Raw genomic sequence first — 20,463 nt, forward strand, 5'->3', positions numbered from 1 at the left:
AGGGTCAGGACTCTGCTTACCTTCCTCCAGTCAAATCATACACGGGTTCGGGGCACCTCTGTTCTTCCTCTGATTGGGTGTGGCAGAGCTGGGCAAGTAATAGTTAGGTCGGGGCTTTCTCTCTACTTTCTGGCTTTCCTAGACTGGTTGCCAATTATGTGTCCTCCCCTCTAAGGCAACCCCGCTCCCATCCCCAGAAGGGAGTAACTTCAGCATCACCCCCATTTGAGAATGTGAGCCTAGTAGAGCGCGTTACCCGGGTTTATTGCATTTAAGGTAGGGCCTTCAAAAGCCCACTTAGATGTCTGTGGATGGACCGGTGGGTTCCCCGCACCTCGCCCTGCCTCGCTGCCCCCCGGTGCTGCCCTCATCTCCAGACAGCGCTCAGTAAGACAGGTCAGCAGCTAAGCTCTCTGCCTTTCCTCTGACCTCAAGTCTGTTTGTTTTCCATGTGCCGCAGCTGTCTGGAGTGGAAATCTCCACTAAGGGACAGAGCTCCTCTCTATGCTAGAATCAGGAGAATGCCACAGGAAAGGAGGCTGCCCAAGCATAAGGAGGGCCGGTCACTGAGTTCCCACACGACACTGGGCAAACCAACCCTCAGACCTTCTGTTTTCTTATCTCCATGGGCTGAGAAGGCAAACTGCAGATCGGTCTTGGCTCATGTTCTAACACCAACTGATGGACACAGGTTGCTTCTGGTGTAGTTTTGAGATGAATTCTGAGGCTGTATTCGGGCTCACTAGGAAACGGTGTTGTGGTCGATTAGCAATGTCTTCCATGAACTGAAGGATCGGAAGGATGGTATATTTGGCGTCACATAGTTGCCCCCCCCCAACCCAGGTGCTCTGTAAGGTTCCTCAAAGCTTGAAATGGCTCAGAGTCATAAGGTCTCATAGGATCACACAAAACTTAAGAAGATCTCTCTGTTGATTTGACCTTTATTCTAACAGCACCACAGGCTTCTCATGGTGAATGCTCCCTTACCCCTTTTCAGTGCCCACCATGGAGGCCCATTCAGATTCCCACATCCTTATAGCCACCATGATGGGTTCGGGCACGGGGATCTCCACCAGGTCAGGTCACTGAAAATCAGCCTTATGATCCCCTACTCCCACCCACCCCACTGGATCCAGCCATACCTGACACTAAATCTAATTCTAGATTTTTAAGTTATAGGAGCCAAAGCATTCTCTGTTTTGCTTACACAGTATGAATCGGGCTTTTGTCACTTATAACTCACAGAATCCTAACGCACAGATTCTTTCTTCTTCCCAGTCAGGCCCCAAAATGAGGACCAAAAGAGGGTTTGGCTAATGTGACAATGAGAACATTTGGGGCTTTGTTTTTGATCCTGTTTGATACAGCCAAGGCAAGAATGCCTAGAATGCAGAGAAAAGATGCCAGTTTCTTCACATGCAGAGACCTGGGAAACACCTGCAAAGGGTCCCTGTGATAAGACAGGCTCTGCTTGGGACAAGTAGAGTCTAAAAGGGGGCAAGTTGTCTGGAATATCTTTTCATCCCCCTCAAAACATCATTTGCCTGAATGCTTTCTCCTTAGCTTCCTGGGACACTGAATCTAACTTGGTTGAATTTTGTTTAAAAACCTGGGCATAAATCATAAATACCCTTGGGAGAGAACATTAATCATCAACTAGCAACATTAACATCCCTCCGCCCCACCCCGTCTCCTGACTGGAACCTCTCCACCTTGTCCCCAGAGGAAACTTCCCTGCCTGTTCTAGAACATTTCAGAATAACTTTCTGCTGCAAGTTTTCACATATCCTCACGCAGCTCAGCTTCCTGGCCTGGCTCCTCCACAGTGAGGGGAAGGCAGGGACCACGACAGGGAACTAACAAGCGTTTCTAGAGTCTGGCTCTTGAAATTTTTTTCTGGGGCAAATTCTTTTCTGCCCCCTGCGCCCCGCCCCGGCTTTAGGAACCTGAAAGGCACAGCAGCAATGAAAGCCTAGTGAAGGCTTTGATGTCAGATAGACCTGGGGACAAAACCTAGGCTGCCACATTCTCGCTGTGTCATCGTGGACAAGTTGCTTCACCTCTCTGAGCCTCAGCTTTCCCTAAATTGTGGATGATAATACCACCCACTGTGTTGGGTCGCTTCTGAGAATTGGATATTCTAATGCTTGCACAGCCTGACATAGTCCGTGGTAGTTACAGTATTAGTATTTGTGGTTTTCTCATTTAGATCGGCTTAGACCAGGGCAGGAATGAAGGAGGATGGAGGCGAGAGAGAGATTGAGAGCGAGCAATCTCAGAACGGCTGCATCACTCGGCCCTGGGGTGTCCTGACAGCATGTCTCGTCAGCATGTCTGGTCACCCTCTGGAGATCTATCTGCTTCATCCTTTCGGAGGTGAGGGATGGTTCATTCTTCCCCAGGTGGGGAATCTGAGGCTGGCCCTCTGCCCAGGTCCCAGAGTTTGCCGACAGGGACTGAGCTGTGACAGAGGCTCTGACCACCGAGTCCGTAGTACTTTGTCACAGCACCTGAACAGATGAAGGCAATTGTTATATACTCACTGCTCTGAATGTTTCTCCTTCAGCACATTTACCACGACTCTAATTGAGTGTGTGATAATTTCTGTAACAAGTAATAGTGTGAAGAATATGACTGCTTCCCTCTATGCCTCTCTGGGTAAACAGCCCTTCCCCTTGGTCCTCAGATATCCATCTGCCTGAGGATCATGCGCATTCATACAGAGAAACAAAGAGCAGGACTGTGGCAATATTCAGTTCCTCATAATCAAAACAGATTTTGCCACAAGACAGTAGACTTAAAAGCCACCACTGTGAGAAAACATTTCTTTTTAAGCCCTTTAGGTACCAATAAACATAGCAAAGGTGTAGTACTTCCCAAAGAAAATAGAGGTCTCCGTTCACCCATGCCCCCAGGCTTGCTGTCTAGGGCAGAAGGAGAGCATGCATAGAAGAAGGGAGGACATCCTCCTGCCCCTCTCTTGGCTTCAGCCCAGAGAGCACAGGGACATAGAGGAGGGTGGTGATGCAGGGTAGGGATGCAGGGTTACCTGGGTTCAAATTCCAGCTCTGCCACTTAAGAACTCTCTGACCGGGAGCATATTATTATTTCACATCTCTATGCCTCAGTCTCCTCTTCTGTAAAATGGGACTCAGAGTACTTCCTCACAGAGTTGCTATGAATGTTTAATGAGTTAGCGTGTGAAGTGCTTAGTGTAAATTCTGGTATTTACAGGCAATCTAAGTATCAGCTACTTCTATTTTACTTTATTATTTATTTATTATATTATAGTTTATTTGTTTAATACAAGTAGAACCAGCTCCTAAGGCAGGGATTTGCACTGACCCTCTGGGGACTCAAAGGGGAAGCTACATTGAGACCACTGCCCATCATTTTAAGTTGGGGGGACCATGCAAATGCCCCAGGTTGAAAGGAAGGAAGCCTTCCCCAATGTTGTGCTTTCCCTGACTACATGGGGTCCTCCCATGGCTGGGATGGGACCCAGAATGTCCCCTTTCATAGAGGGGACACTGTGTTGGGATGGTGGACAGCCCCAGCAGGGTCCAGATGCAGTGGAGGCAAGGGCTCTGAGCCAGGGAAGACACAAGTCAGCCAGGCAGGGCTCTGGGCCCAGAGCACGTGTTCTTCCAGCCGCCAGCTTCAGCCCCAAGTGCCAGAGAGGCTTGTAGTGATCCCTGACAACAGACGTGGCTAGAATCCCCGACCCCCTCCACCAGGAAGCCTCCAAGGCTCCAGACCCCATGCCACCTTGGAGGGGGCTGAGGATGGAGCAGAAGGAAATCTGAGACCGGCCATTACCTAAAGACATTACCTAAAAGATCTAAAGTACTGGGTCAGATTAAATTGACCAGATTAGACTAAATCTAGTGTTCTTCCTTGTTGCCCTGGGACTAGGGTTTGTGAGAAATCTCAGCTCAGTTACAGAAATAACGAAAAGACATTTCTTTTTCTGCAGAGGCACGTGATGCTATGGATAAAGATGCAGCCTCAAGGTCTGTCACCAGCACGGAGCTGCTGGGGGCGGAACCGCACCTGTCCGAAATGCACTAGGCCCTCCACAAACACCCCCTGAAAAAGTGAGGGCACCATTCACCCCTGACTGAGCGGTGGCAGACAGGCGGCGCGTGTCTGGGACCGGGGAGGAGGAGGAACTCTTCCCGGCTTCCTTCGGGGAGGGGGGCAGACAGGGGTCCCACCGCCCGGCCTTCGCTCTCCTCTTCAGGACCCACTGACTGGCTTTCATGGAGAGAAAGTGTCAAAAGTGATATGATGCCGCCTCCACCACCGGTGACTCAACCGCATCCGCATGCACCTGCTCGCATGCACACCCGCACACTAGGCACCTGCGCGCACGCGCACACGCACGCACATACGGGCACGCACACGCACACGCACACGCGCCCGCGCATGCGCACATGCCCCCGCGCGCATGCGCACATGCCCCCGCACGCATGCACCTTCCTGGCTGGCTGACTTTGCAGAGGCGACCTGCCATGCAGGGGAGGGCCCCGTGGCTGGGATCGGAGGGCCACCACCCCGAGACGTGAATCCTGCCCACAGCACTGAGCAAACCGAGAAGCGGATCCTGCTCCTGAACCTTGAGACGCGTAGAGCCCCACGGACACCTTGACGTGCCAGTGACAGAGCCGGAAGCAGAGGACCCGGCCGCCGCGCCTGCAACCTGACCTGCGGAAACTGTAAGATCATAGACATGTGTTGTTTAAGGTACTGAGTTGTGGGGACATGTGTCATGCAGCCGTGGATAACTAATCCAGCCTCTCGTTAGCTCTGTGCCCCGACCCAGCTACTTTGTGTGTTCCTTGATCTAGAAAGGGACATAATAATTGCGCCCCCACTTTCTGGGTTCATTGTGAGGACCAAGAGAATGAACAAATGAATGAATGGGACAACTGGCTGGAGCAGTAAGATTACAGAATCAGGAAATGAAGCCCGAGGGGTAGAGCAAAGTGAGGCTGCAGAGAGTCCTCCCTGGGTAGCCGCCACAAGGCCAAGTGCCCAGCCGGAACCCCCAGGAAGATCCCTCACCAAAGCGAAGCCCCACTTCTACCCTTACTTTGTCCCAGTGAGTTTCTCCTGGGGTTCTAAAGGACCATTGCTCAGGGGTACCTGGCTGGCTCAGTCCATGGACCATGCAACTCTTGATCTCGGGGTTGTAAGTTCAGGCCCCACATTGGGTATAGAAGTTACTTAAAAATTAAAAGACCAATACTCAGAGCTACCTGTGGTCAGGGCGCCCAGCATCCTTTGCCCTCCACCCTGCCATCCCTACACTGGGTTCTGCCATCCCTTCTTCATGGATTAGGTTCCCCATGGGGCTGCTGTTGTCCAAAAGCTGGCCAGGCTTGGTGCCATGGAGACAAACAAGCCGGCAGCCACAGCATCTGATAGCTCTAGAAACTGACCCTCGTGGGAGAGCCGCAGCCAGCTGGCGTGAGTACCAGGAGCTGGCCAATGCTCCTGGGCAGTCAGTCCTGGGGGAGATAGGGATAGAGGGGAGGGGTCAGCCTTCAGCCTTCACATGGTAACAGATGCCTGATTCCAAGTCAGAACAGACTTTTGACTTGGATGCGTGTCCAAGCAAGCCTGCAGAGCTTTGCCCTGCAGATGTGGGATCCCCAAACCTGAGCTGGACCCACTGTGCCGCCCACCTCTTAACTACCACCTCAGTTTTAAGGACCCAGAGATGTGCACATCCATCCCCCATCTCATTTGGGGTTGGAGCCACTTGGGCAGAAGGGGCACAGGGACCACATGGCCATTGTCTGTCCTCTTTTCACTGCTGAGCTGGGGACTGAATCAGACCCTTGATGTCCACAGGCATGCACACTGGTTGCCAGGCCATGGGCAGCCCACCTGTAGCAGGTGGTGGCTCGTGGTAACCCCAGCCCTCCTCCTGGGTCCTCCCCACTCAAGCTAATCTCACTTCTTGGATTCTGGGCACATGGGCTAGCCAAGCTGGGTGACAGCCAACATTGGCACTGGTCTCCCAATTGCCCTGAGCGTTAGGGACTGGGAGAAACCTCCTTGCACCGTGTGCATGCAGCAAGTTAGGAGCCTGCCCCTAGACCCACAGCCAGAAGGCACAGCGCTGCTTCTCTCTTGTCCTGATTGGCTCTTCTCTGTACCCCAGCAACGCCATGCCCGCCCTGCCGTATCATCATGATAACAATGATTAGCATTCTTGAGAACTCTCTCTGTGGCACTAGCTCAGAAAATCCCCGTACACCCCCAGGGTAGGCTCTGTTAATAATCCCTGTTTTACAGAGGGGCTGTCTAAGGCCTGGCTGGTCAGTCGGTGAGGCAGGATTTGAACCCAGGCAGGTCTGGCTTTGGGGCAGTGCTCTCTGTGATGTGGCTGGCTCCTACACACTTGCTAGCCACGCTCTCAACTCTTAACATCTGCCATCCCCACCCCACCCCCGGGGGAGGTGGGGGCAAAGTTCTGCAGGCTAGCTCTGTTCTTGCGGAGCCCCTGATCTGCCCAGGGGCCTCCAACTTGCTCACTGGCTAGGAGAAGGCTCCTGGCTCTCTGTGCTGACAGAGCAGCTATTTCCTGGCCCCAAAGCCCCAGTTGTTGGAAATTAGAATCCTTCCTCATGCCTCTGTGCTCGTGGCTTTGAGAGACTCCTGATTGCACACATCTCCCATTAGCCAAAACAAGTTATTTCCATGGCCGCGACACAGGCGTGTTAAAAGGTAAACTGCCATACATCATCTGGCAGCACACTCATTTGTCTCTGTCAAGCCCCATTCCGGCCCCACCAGGCCCCTGCTCACCCCTGGCTGTCAGAGAAACAGCTTCATCCTGCCTGCAAAGGCCTTCGCCAGGCCTGGCCCAAGGAGTCGGGGTTTGTGGACCCAACAGAGTGAATCACTTTGCGAGCATTCAATAGCATTGTCTCGATGACGAATAAATCACACCTTAATGGACCATTTTTCAATTTGTAAGCCCAAGTCAAGACTCCTAAAATGTTGCCAGATGTCAAGGATGAAATGTATGCGTCTGGTATGCTCTTACGCACATGAGGGTCGCAAGCTTCCTGCCCGCAGGAGAGCCGGGCACCAGTGACCCCAGGCAGAACACAACTTGGTGTTTGCCATTGTGAAAACAAGGTCCAGCTCCCCCGCAACCCCTCCCTGCCTTTTTATAGCCTCTTTGGGGGAGATGTGTCTGGAGAGAGTGGAGGGAGGTGTGGGCCAGGAGACAGCATAGCTCACATGGCTGGGATTCTGGGAAAGAAAGTACGATGACTCCAAGCCCTTGGAATGGGATTGGAGGGTCTCAAAACCTTGCTGGCTTTGGAGTCAGAGAGAAAAGGCTTGCTCCCAGATGTGCTCTTTACCAGCTGTGTGACCTTATGCAAGTCAGCTCACCTCTCTGGCCTCAAACAGAGATGATCCTAGAACTTGCTTCACAAGGTTGTAGAGAGGGCTCAGCAGGGGAGGAATGAAAAGAGCACAGAAGAGTGCCCGGCACATCGTTGGTGCTACACAAAGTCTGCGGTAAGAGATGTGGCAGGAATAGCTACTGTTTCCTAGGTGCGGTGGGCCCCCAAAATTCACGTCTACCCAGAGACTCGGAATGTGACCTTACTTGGAAATAGAGTCTTTACGGACAGAACTAGTTAAGATGAGGTCACACTGGATTGGGGTGGCCCTAAATCCAATCACTGGTGTCCTTAGAGGAGGAAGAAGGCCATGTGAAGGCAGCAAATACCTGCTTATTCATTTGTTCACCCGCTCAGGGCAAGGACAGCGGCAGCCGAGGCCGGCCCCCGGGGCCAGCACCCCTGGTCCAGGGAGCCATCTGGCCCATTCAGCACCCACAAACAATTCCTAAGTTTACCCCTGGATTTTCACGATCTGGATTTGCTACGATCGCTGCTGCTGAGTCGTTAGGGTAGGGCAGAGAGGGCCAGAATAGAAGCAAAACCACACATCGCCGTGTAGTCCAACAGCAAAGCTCCCCCACCCTGGGTCAGGAGTGTTTTTCTACCAGGAAACAAGAACAGTTCATGTGAGTTTGTTCACCCTTTGTCCTAGGACACAAAAATGTCAGAAATGTGCAAGGGCCCTGGCCGCAGAGGGACACTGTATCTTGCCCCGAAGGTCCATTTCCTGCACGGGGCGGAGGGTCAGGGTGAAGACCACTGCGCAGAGTCAGGACAAGTGAGTACTGCTGTGTGCATGCCGTGGGGGGCCGGTGAAGCTCCCCTTTCTCTGGGCCCTGGATTTCTTATTTGTAAAATGGGGGTGATGATGCCTGATGCCTCAGCTCACAGAGTTATGTAGAGCAGATGTCATAAATGCAGGTTCGGTCTTATGGGGCTCTTTGTTCTCCCAAAGGGGTCAACAACATGAGAAAAGAGCCCCTCTAACAGGGCCTCTCCCAGACCCCACTTTATAACAAGCAGACTTGACCCTGACACTCAGTCCTTATGTATTCACTAAGCACCAACTGCATGCACGATGCTGTGCCGGTTTCTAGGAGGCTTTTTACAACTGTTCTTACTACTGATGAACAATGTCAGCAGTCGCCACCGCGTACTGAGCATTCATAGATCCAGAACATCACGTGCTTTGCCTCTCTTAATCCTCACAACACATCCGCCAGATAATGTCATCAGAACTCCATTTTTGAGAGAAGACTCAGTTCAGAGGGAGTACGACTCGCTGAAGGCCACACAGTGAGTTTGGACTCCCTTTAGACTCTGCTCCAGATGAGACGTTCTGCCTTCAAGGACCCACAGCCCAGCGCGGTGAGACCCAGACCCGCCCGTAGCAAGACATTCCTAACACAAGCTTGTATTTCTCACGCCTGCCATGGTGTCAGACACTTCAGAGTGTTACAGTGTGTTACGTCACTGCGACCTCCCAAGACCTTCCTGAGAAGTTGTTGCCATCACTATGATCATTATCCCACCCAGACAGAGGAGGACACAGAAGGGCAGGTTACGTGGGTGGGAGCACTGAGAAGTTAGGCACCAAATCCAGCCTTCTTCCACATCGGAGATTCTCAAGCACCGTGCATTTTGCCTCCGAAAAGAGAGCTGGCTACCACTGGTACTAAATCAGTGCAGAGTCAGTCAAGGGTATTTGGAGTCCAGATCCCAGGAAGCTTCCAGGAGGAAGAGGCTTGCAGAGGATGGGCAGAACCTGCATGGTGCAGATTCCCTCTCCCCAGACCCACCTCAGTACATTTGCCAGGAACCTGGGAGCTGGATGGCCCCGGCCCCGGCCTTTTGAAACTCACCGCTTGGTGCCTCACTCCCCCGAGGGCCTCGGGAGGAATCTGTCCCGCCTGGCTTGGGGAAGGCCTGGCCCCACCTCCCACCGGCCTGTCCGCATGCCAGGCCAGGGCTGACCCTTCACCCGCACATCTCTCATTCTGCAGGCCCCAAGAAGCAAAGTCCAGAGCCAAGGTTATCGTGGGGGTCACATACCTTAGGGGTGGGGTGGGTACACAGAGCCACAGGCTATTCAAGGCAGCATTATTTGCGATCATAAAAGACTGGAACCGACCTCGAGTCCATCAGCAGGGGACTAGGTCGAGGTACTTTGGCACGACCACATACGACTCAGGTGTCAACGGGGGGGAAGAGCGAGAGGGTTTTGAGTAATAAAAGCTGACGTTTATGAAGGATTTGAGCCTCTCCCACGTGCATTGACTCATTTGATCCTACATCAGTCCCAGAGGAGGGACCATTATCATCACTTTAAAATGAGGAAACAGAGGCACCCAGAGGTCAGGTCCCTGGCCCAAGGCTCCTGGCCATACCCGATGGAGCTGGGGCTTGGTGCAGGCAGGGCGCGTCAGAACCACCCCGCTTTCCGCCTCCCCGCTTCTCCATCTAGCCAGGGGTCCCTTCTCCAGGAGCTCCCTGAAACCTGGGAAAGAAGAGAAACGCTCAGATAACCTCCAGCACTTTCCAGCCAGCTCTGGCCCGGGGGAGCAGGTGTAATCAGAGGAGCTTGACTGAAGCCTCCTGCGTCTGCAGCAGATTCTGGTAACTCAGACGCCGTGGTAGCCAACTGCTCTCTACAGTCAATTACGGCCCGCGGGGCCCACTGATTATCTTTATAGCCTTTCCTGGAGTCATGACAAGGAAAACTAAATGATCCGCAGGACCCCTTTCATCACGAACAGCCGGGTTTCACAGTTGGGGGTGGAGGAAGGAAAGAAAGAAATTACTTTTTTCCCCACTTTGGAGCTAATCTACAGAACTCAAGGCTGGGCGGCCAACGTGTTGGTGTTGAGAAAAGCTGTTCTCAAGCAGAACTAATTGGCAACAGAAATGGAATTTTTCCCCCCCAAAAAAGTATACACATGCTTTATCCCTGGGAATTTGGGGAATAGGTATTCCAGACAATGCTGATTACGACTGCCCGCGCACAGCCGTCCACCTCCCACGGGCAAGGCCAGAAGGCAGCCCGCGCGGGCTGAGCGGAAGCCCGCTCGGCCTGTTTCGCAACAGGATGGTCACAAAGGTCCGTGGCCCAGAGCAGCCCAGCCTGAAGTGGACGTTTGCTGTCCTGCTGCCCAGCACCACTTCCCTCCTCCTAGAAACAGCAGTTGGCTTTGGGATCCCCCATGCCCCGATCCCAGACACTGGTTTGGGGGGACTTCATCCCCTCTCAGCTCCAGGGATGAGCCCTGGCGGGTATAAGCCAAAGAACGTATTCCAGGGAAATCTGAGGAAGAGGCCTACAACCCAACAAGAAACAAGAAGGCACAAAAAAAGAATATCTAATGAAGCTTCTAGGAAAGAGAGCTCTTGAGATTTTAGAGGTGCAGAGAGGTTGAAGTAACCTGCCCAGAGTCACACAGCCTGGTAGTCAGGGATCCAGGATATGAACCGAGGTCTGTAGGATTGGCGACTTTGTGACATTTAACTCCTAGGCTCTACGAAGAGGGGCATAGCCTCTGGAGGGAGCTGGACAAACCGATTCAACCCCGTCTCTGCCATTTACTATCTGTGGGATTTCAGGCAAGTTACTTAACCTCTCAGGGCACCTGGGTGGCTCCGTCGGTTAAGCGTCCGCCTCTTGGTTTCGGCTCAGGTTGTGATTTTGCGGTTATGGGATCGAGCCCCATGTTCGGCGGTGCGCTCAGTGTGAAATCTGCTTCAGATTCTTTCTCCCTCTCTTTCTGCCCCTCCTCTCCCCCTCTCTCTCAAATAAATAAATTTTTTTTTAAGATTTTATTTATTTATTTGACAGAGAGAGAGATAACGAGAGCAGGAACACAAGCAGGGGGAGTGGGAGAGGGAGAAGCAGGCTTCCTGCAGAGCAGGGAGCCTGATGTGGGACTCGATCCCAGGACCCTGGGATCATGACCTGAGCCGAAGGCAGACGCTTAACAACTGAGCCACCCAGGCGCCCCAATAAAATATTTTTTTAAAAAAAAGTTACTTCTCTGCCCTTCAGTTTCCATATCTGCGAAGTGGGGCCTATAAGAGCACCTCTGTTTGTGATCTGAGGGTTGAATGGATCAACAGCAATACACGTAGAGTGTGAGCAATAGTACCTGTCGTGAGTGAGAGTTTGTCCCTTCCCACCTCCCCCCCCCCGTCACTCTGTGTCCCACACATGGCGAGAACCAGACTAAGTAAAGGCAGGGGGAGGGGAAGAGGGAGCTATTAGTGCAATGAGGGCAAGGTCTCGAATTCCCTCTGCACATGTTCCTTCCTGTAATGTGGCGGTCGGGCTCGATTCCCCTCTTCGCTCTGCCACAAAGATGGGAGACGTCACGAACCCGCGGCCCACTCAAGGCTTTGGCTATACTTAGACCTAGAGATACACAGTGAGTGGCAGCCAGGCCTGTCCACGGTGGTGGCGGTGGAGATCCAGGGGAAATTCCACTCATTCAAGTGGCGGAAAGCAAGCCATTAGACAGATGCCACATGGTCGAGGGTGCATGTGAATTGGCAGAGCCACAGTGGAAAATAGTTTGGGACGAGATTTCATATGCCCCAAACCTGCAGTCCTGCTTCTGGGTGGACACGGGAGACGCACCCCAGAATGGGATTGGAGGTGCAAGGGTGCTCAGAGCAGTACCACTTATGATAGCAAGCGCACAGGAGGGAGACAACCCGGCCGCCTCTAGACGTGGGAAACACGTGGTCCGCCCCGCGATAGCGTATAGCCATGGAAGATGAGGAAGCAAGGAGCCGTGTGCAACCACGGGGATGAATTTCAGTGATAAATGCTTTATGGAAACAGAAGCGGCACAAGACAACGTAGATCTTCTTATAAAGTTCAAAAATAAATAAAAGTCAGTAATCTATTGTTTGGGCATAAATATTTTTTTTAAAAAACAAGGGAAGTCGGGATGATGAAAAAGTTCTGCAAGTGGATGGCGAGGACAGTTGTACAACATCGAGAATGTACCTGATGCCACCGAATTGTATACTTGAAACTGGGTAAAATGGTAAGTTTTATGTATCTTTTACCACAGTTTTTTTAAAGAGCCATAGAAAGGGGTGCCCGGGTGGCTCCGTCAGTTAAGTCCCAACTCTTGATTTTGGCTCAGGTCATGATCTCAGGGTGGTGAGATCGAGCCCTGCGTTGGGCTCCGTGCTCAGCGGGGAGTCTGCTTGGGATTCTCTCTCTCTCCCTCTCCCTCTGCCCTTCTCCCACATGCATGCATGCTCTCTCTCTCTCTAAAAAACAACAACAAAAAAAAACCCTAAAAATAAATAAAAAGCCATAGAAAGATAAACACAATATTCAAGATCGTAGCTACTGCGGTGGAAAGGAGCATGTAAGTAGGGATAGATAGTTGTCAAAGTTCTAGTTCCCAGGCTGGGGAGTGGCTCTATGGGGATTTTTATTTTATAAATAAATGTGGTGAGACTGCTAGATGGAAGCTTGAATGGGGCTGTTCAGGAGTCTCTTTCAGTGTGTCCTGAGGAGGTTATGATTAATTCACTTCTACTTGAGGTCTATTTTATAAGTCTTGAGGAAAGCTCTCTGGACCAGGATTTGGGGACCAGGGATCTAACAGGGACTGCTGGGCAAGTGAGCAAGGCCTTCGGCCATTCCCTCTGCTATTAATGGGGCGTAGGACTGTCCGGTCCCTGGTGGAGTGGGGTGGGAGGGCATCCAGTGGTGCATTTGCAGGGCACATGTCTGCCCTCCTCCACATGCTTGCATCTGCAGGGTCTTCCCTCACTCATTTGGAAGGCAGGGTTAGGCATGCTCCTCAGAGGAGCATGGTGGAGCAAGCGTGGCGGATCCAGTTCAAGGGACAGCACAGTAACAGCCACCTGGCCACAGCAGAATCCCACAACAGATCCCATAACCTGCCTGACTCACAGTGTATCTGAACTCCAGCATGGGAGATGGTGTTGTTTACCGGCCCGCCAAGCCCACCTGAGACAGACAAGAGGGGTGAGCGCAGAGCCACGTGAGGAGTCCAGAATCTGGGCCTGGGCTGGTTTGACAGAGTGCCTGGTGGTGTACGGTTCCACTGCCTCTCGTTACACAGATGAACGGCCCCTGCGTGAGCTGGCAAGGGTATGGAAGTGTGCTATTCATAAATGAAATGTAGTACGTGGTTAGAGATTCCTGGTGACCCTAATGCATGGTTCTCCCAGAAGGTTTGACTGCCTTGTCACTCTTGGCAACATAGTAAGCCAGGTAGTTCTACAAGTTTATTGAGTGCCTACTATGGAATATAACACTGAGCAAAACAGGCAAAAAAAAAAAAAAAATATATATATATATATATATGTATATGTGTATATATATCTGTACCCTCAGGAAACTCACATTCCAGTAGGGGATATTTAAGAAAAGAAAAATACATAGTATGCTAGATGATGGTAAATGGGAAGAAATGAACCATGTGGAGATTTGGAGAGGGAGTGTTCCAGGCAGAGGGGAAAGCAAGTGCAAAGGTCTTGAGGCAGGACTGTGCCTGGCACAATTGAGAAGCAAGTGTGGCAAGGGGGAGAGCAGGGGAGATGAGGTCCAGATCCTACAGGGCCTTGTGGGCATGGTGAGGACTTGGCCTTTTACTCTAGGTGAGGTGGGCCCAAGACTGGAGGGGCAGGAGGGTGTTCTGAGCAGAGGAGGGACAGGATCTGATTTCATTTTAATAGGACCCTGCTGGCTGCAGATAGAGAACACACCATTAGAGAGGCAAGGGAAGCAGACCCCAATGAGGAGACAACTATAACAACTCAGAGAGAAATGGCCTCCTGGACCAGGGACCAGGGTGAGGGCAGGGGATGGGACAGGAAGTGGTCAGTTTCCAGTTACAGGTTGAAGGGAAAGCCAGTAGAATTTCTTTTTACTGATAAGTGGAAGCAGTTTGGTTCTACTTGTGTATCTTGGGGTCAAGAAAGTTTGAGACCTGGTTAGAAAGTAGAGATATGGTTATCAAAATAGATCCCTTCTTCCAACCTCCTGGGGCTTCTGATATGCAAGCATTGAAAGGAATGTTGTAGGTCTCCATGAGCTAACGTGGATGAACACTCAGGATATATTGTCAAGTGGAAATAGGAAGATGCAAACTAGAATGTACAGAATGAGCCCATTTTTGAAAACTAAAATTATAAGAAAAGAAAGATGCAAAAAAGAGTGAATGAATGGTCTGGAAGAATAGATACCTGACTCTAAACAGTGGTTGTCTGGGGTGGGAGCCGCTGAGATCGAAACTCAGGATCACCCTTCCGCACACAAATTGAAATAATTATAAAACCCATTTGTAATTTTTTTTTATTATTTATTCGACAGAGAGAGAGACAGCGAGAGCAGGAACACAAGCAGGGGCAGAGAGAGAGGGACAAGCAGGCTCCCCGCTGAACAGAGAGCCCGATGCGGGGCTCGATCCCAGGACCCTGGGATCATGACCTGAGCCGAAGGCAGCCACTTAACTGACTGAGCCACCCAGGTGCCCCTGTAATTATTTTTAAAAGTGCTGTGAGCATGGCTCCATTCTCCATCATAGCCGTGCTGCTCTGAGCCGGTGTCCCCACCTGGGCCTCCTCCTTGGCCTCAACTGTAAGAGACGGAACTCAGGAATGAGGAATACTTTCCTCGGTCATTCACTGGCTTGGGAGAATCTGGAAAGGGCCCACCTGGCTCCCAGGGTTTCTAAAAATAGAAAGTTGTCTTAACTTTCCTATAGGTTTGGCTTAGCTGTTACTTCTCCTTGTTCCAAAATGCCGTTTCTATTAGTCATGCTCTGCACATGAAAATAAACTACAGCGGGAGCAAGACCGTAAGCGGATGGAATTAACAGGGAGCTGCTAATGATGGGTCACCAGAAATGCCCCTGCACACAGAGCCTGGGAAGGCAGTGAGGAGCCCAGGGCCACCGCAGTCTGCACGGGGGCCCAGATGTGGCCTGTATAGATGACACCTCCTACCCAGCCTAGTCTCTGCATCCTTTCCACCGCTCAGAACAGGAGTGAGGAGTTGAGCTGTTGGTATGTTTTAGGCAAGAGGAGGAAGCGGATATGTTTGTGTCCAGGCTCAGTGCCTGGAGTTTGACTCCCTTTGGGTGAGGGCTAAGGATGATCCATGCCAGGATTTCTGAGACCCTGGGCACAAGCGTACGTGCCGTGGGGCCGGTGGGGAGCTGGTAAAGGTTAGCAGTCAGCACTCCAGGAGAGAGAGCATGTGTATCCGTGTGCACGTGTGCGTGTGCGTGCACACACGTGTACATAGGAATATATGCACATAGACGCACAGCTAGGTTTATTATAGATTGTACTGATGTAAAGGATGGGCAGCACACAGTTTACAGACAAAAATAAAATTTACAATACCCCTTGTAAGTTTCATATACACTCAACTGAGTCATACGGAAGGGGTCTGTTGATTTTTGCCCCCAACCCTTGTATCTGTAGTCAGCCTACGCTTACAGTGTTGAGTGAGGGCCGCTCAAGGCTGGTGGTTATTTTCCTTTACCTTAAGGAGTCAGACAAAAGTGATACAACAAAGTGTAGTTTGTCAATGAAGTGAGCAAGTGCCTTCATTCTGGGGCTATTCACAACGGAACAGCCACAGAGGGGACACGCTTCTATGCTTAATCTGCGTCGTTAACTTTTCCTGTCTCCTCCCTCAAGTCTAGTCAGGCAGCAAAACAATAAATCGAGCCCTGAGTCATCCTGTTACCAGTTCCCGTGGTTTAAGGACTCCCACTGCGGCCGATTGCCCAGGCCACCAACCTGGGGTCACCGCGCGTGGACTTGGGGAGAGATGCGCAACAGCGGACTATCAAATGTGCTTCCACCAGCCAGCACGGATGAAAGTCACCTCGGGAGCATCCAGAGCAGCAAAATGTCCTTTCAGACATGGAAAGGGATGAGCAGTGAGTACTCATTACCTTTGTAACACCATTGATTGAATTACAAGTCTGTGAAATTTAATTTTTAATAACGGCTCTGTTAAGCAATTCTTTCCCCACACTTCTGACAGTCTGACCATTGGCTTTCAAGAGCCGGGACAAGCTGGCTCCAGCACACCACAGTGTAGGGACCATGTGGCAAAGAGTGTCATGGGTTGGGGAGGAAGCTAGTCCCTCCATCTCTGCCCAGAACCCAGAGCAGCTCGGGGACACAGAGGGTGGGGGGTGGGGGTGCTATGAGAGTCTCAGGTGGGCAGAGGCAGGAGGAGGCAGGAGAGGACGAGCAGGGCAGGAGCCCAGTTGGTGGGCACATGTGAGATACCCCTTCACTGCTCCCCAGAAAGAACTGGGGGGCCCTGGGAGGGGGGTTCTGAGCTTCTGATGCAGAGTACGTAAGGGCTTCCTAGCCAGCGCGCATCTTGGTTAAATCACTCCCCACAAAAGCAGTCCATTTGGCTCCTCAGAAGCTCGCAGGGCCAAAGGCCTGGGATCGCTGATGTCAGGAACAAGGCCCTCAGTCCCTTCTTCAAGCCCACCTTCATGCCCACCTCCTCTGGCGCCTTCCCTGGTGGCAGGGCTCTTGGGAGATCTTTGTCTTCTCTAAGCTTATTGAGAACTTAAGTGCCCTCCAAGCAGGCTCTCAGAATTTTAAAAATTGCAAAGAGATTTTAGAGATTTCCTAAAATAATCCCTTCATTTTATAGGTGAGGAAACAGAGACCCAGAGATGGGAGGTGACTTGGTCAAGGTTACAAGAAAAATCAAGGGCAGAAGTGGGTAGGATGATCAGTTGTCCCGGTGTGCCTGGGACTGGGTGGTGCCAGGACCCCCACTCAGGTCTTGACTCAAGCCCAAGGCAGAGAGCCTGAGCCAATCCCCAAAAGGAAGGGAGGCCTGAGTCAATACAGAGCTGCTGCAGGGTGGAATTTTCCAAGAGGAGAGAAAAGAGGAGGCCACATCTGGGTGCCGGGATCTCCAATTCTGCCCCGATGCCTGGCACTGAGGGATTTCCCACCTGCCTCGGCCCTGCTGTGTTTTTCCTGGGCCCTCGGATGTAACGTGCATCCTCCTCCTCTGTGCCGGGGAGACACTCATGGACTCGATCTGCAGCTTATCTCTGATGCGGCTGCAGCTGTGGGGCTGTATATGCAAATAGCCTCTGATAGTATTAATGCGTGATTCCCCCCGGGGGAGGCGTGTACAAAGCTCTGTATGTGTTTCACAATTCTGTTTCGTCCAGAGGAGCAGTGGGGGCCCAGAATGATTTGAAACACATTTTTGGAAAAGCAAAATAAAATTGGAACAAAACCTAGTAGAGGCATGTGCCACTCTCCCCACGCCCAGCTCTCCCCACCCCTGCCTGATGTTCACTCTCTTCTCCCGTCCCCAGGAGCCTCCTACAGCAGGGTGGTGAGCCCAGCACACGGCATCGGTCCCTCTCCATTCCAGCCAGGAGCCCCTGCCCGGGACGCGTGCCCCCACCCGTCCAGAGCTGAGGGCTGCCCAGCCTGTGGCCGCCTCTCTCTGACCTCTCTGCCTGCCTCCCACGGGTAATCCTCCCCCCGACACCCTCCTGCACCCCTGCTTCCTGGGGAGATCACGGAACCAGAACAGAATACAGACTCCTGGAAGTGGACAGTTTAGGGCAAATCAATCAGAAAGGCAGAGATGGGATTCTGATCTCTGCCACCGGCCAGCTGTGTGACCCTGGGCGAGTCACTTCACTTCTCTGAGCCTCTGTTTGCTCAGTGTACCAGGAGGCTAATGCTGGCCCCACCGGTGGCTCATGGGGATCCCCTGAGCTAGAGCTTCACAAATGCCTCGCACAGCTTCTGGCATATGGCAGATACACAAGAAACCCGGTCACAGTAAAAGCCCCTTAAAGAGCAGCTGTTCCAGCCACTCCATTGCAGAGATGGACAAACGGAGGCCCAGGGAGGGGGGAGAACTCGCCCAAGGCTACACAGCAAGCCCCTGCAGTCCCATCCGGCCCCCTCGCCGCCGGCTCCCCTCTCCGAGTGAGCTCCGGGGTGGAGTGTGCACAAGGGCTGGCCTCCTCTCACCTCGCCTCCCTCTAGCGTCTGGTCCCCGCGCCGGCCTCACTCACCGGCGAGCAGGTACCCGCGTTCAGGCGGGAGCACGCCTCCTCCTCCAGGCAGCCTGGCTTTCTCTGTCGCCGAGGTGAGCGGAGGCTCCCATCCGCAGCAGGAGACCAGTTGGGACTCTGGGAAGCCCGTCCAGACTAGCCACTCGGGAGGTTGCTCACAAGGAGCCCACTGTCCCCCGGTCTCCCTTGTGGTGCCGAGGGCCGGGGGACAGCGCGCTGCCGGGCTCTGATAGTGCAGCCGGCCTCTTATCTGGCCTGGGTCCGGGTGCAGGCGGCCGTTGGAGCAAGGGTTCCAGGAAGCCTGCCTGGGCCCCCCCCCCCCCCCCCCCCCCCCCCCCCGGCCGGCCCGCTCTCCCCGGATGCTGCCTGCTTCTCTGGACGCGGCCGATTGCCCGTCAGTGTCACTGAGCTCTGCCAGGGAGAATTCCATGCTGGCCCCCAGCAGGCGGGGCCCCCACCCCTTCACGTCCCACCCCCCACTCCCATCTTGGCAAGGGGATGGGAAAAGGCAGCTAATTTCAAGCCCGCACAGCGCTTGTGGTCGTGTCCTGAACTCTCTACGATTAATCACGGAGCATCTGATTTCTGCTTCGCCTCAGAAGGGGGTGTGGGGATGCCTGGAAGTTTCTGTTTACTCCATTCTGCGCCCGGGCTGTGTGCTAATCACAAACAGACAGGGACACAGCCTTGCCCTCCCTCCTCCGCCCCTGCCTCCTCTCTTACCTTGCCACTTTCGTGTCCCCTCCTCGCTCCTTCTTTTCCTCCTCTCTTCTTACCTTGCCACTTTCATGTCCCCTCCTTGCTCCTTCTCCTTTTCCTCCTTTCTTCCCTCTCCCCCTCCCGTCTGTCTGGATCTGATCCTCCACACACCTCTTCCTGTGGTCCTGGTTCCCCCCCCCCAAGCCCCCCGTTATCCCTTCTGCACCTCCCACTTCTCCTGGGGTGCGGATTAGCTTGGCATTTTCCCTTTACATCTTTAGAGTTAGTGGTCAGCTTCTTTTACTGCTTTGTTCCTTTTTTTTACAACTTAATGTTCTCAGGCTTTCCCCGCCACTCCCCCGCCGCCCCTGTTATATTTGTCTGTGCGACTCCTACAAACTTGACGGTGTCTCGGTCAGGGGGTGGGGTCCAGGCACAACACACGAACGGCTCCCTTTGTCACCTTGGCACATCAGCTTTCGGATTCTGCTCAGGGCTGGCCCCGGGAACAAAGCCCCCATTGACCAGCACCATAGAGAGGCCTGGCCCTGCAGAGCCAACCAGCCTGTAACACCTAGAGGTGAATTTCTCTCTCCCTTGGCTCCCTTCCACCCTGCAGCCACTGCAGACGAGAAACCAGGAATAAACAGCCCCAAAGAATAGCAGCTGACACTGAGCAACACACACACTCTGACGGGTAATTTGGCAAGACCTTTGGAAACCAGAAATGAGCATATACGCCACCACCCAGAACATAACTTGTGCATGTGCCTCAGGAGGCATGTACACAGAGGAACCTCTTAAAAAAAAAAAAAGTTTTATCATAGGAAACAATTGAAAATAATGTAAACATCCATCAAACAATGACTGATTACACAGAATGCGGAAGGGTCATGCTGTGGCTTACCAGACAGCAATTTGGAAAGAATGAGCTGAGTCGGTAGGTAACAACAACCATGGGTCTCCAAAACATACTATTGAGTGAGAAGGGATCAAAATGATATATTTGGTATAATCCTGATTGTGTAACCCTGCCCTGTGCACACACACAAAGAATGAGATACTGCAGAAACACGTGTCAAGCCTGAAAAAGATGACCCGAACTGGGTCATTACCTCTGGGAAAAAGGGAGGCAAAATGGTTTAAGGGTGGTGCTCCTAACTGTTAACAGTTTCATTTTGAAAAGTGAAAATGGGGGCACCTGGGTGGCTCAGTCGGTTAAGCGTCTGCCTTCAGCTCGGGTCATGAGCCCGGGG

The 20,463-nt window shown here is 52.4% G+C and overlaps 1 protein-coding gene across 2 annotated transcripts in view; it reads right to left on the bottom strand.

Annotated features, from left to right (window-relative positions):
* The window catches only part of RIPOR3 (RIPOR family member 3), a 74,787-nt gene extending 55,978 nt beyond the window's left edge, over window positions 1-18,809 (bottom strand). The window contains exon 1 of one of the 2 annotated variants that reach the window (XM_035025403.1): window positions 18,509-18,809. The gene's annotated coding sequence lies outside the window, so the exon portion shown is untranslated. The remainder of the gene's footprint in view (window positions 1-18,508) is intronic. The other variant, XM_035025402.1, reaches the window with a different exon arrangement.
* Window positions 18,810-20,463: the final 1,654 nt, after the last annotated feature.

This window comes from Mirounga leonina, unplaced genomic scaffold (genome assembly GCF_011800145.1).
Source record: "Mirounga leonina isolate KUSES-001 unplaced genomic scaffold, KU_Mleo_1.0 Mir_195, whole genome shotgun sequence".
Taxonomy (NCBI): Eukaryota; Metazoa; Chordata; class Mammalia; order Carnivora; family Phocidae; genus Mirounga; species Mirounga leonina.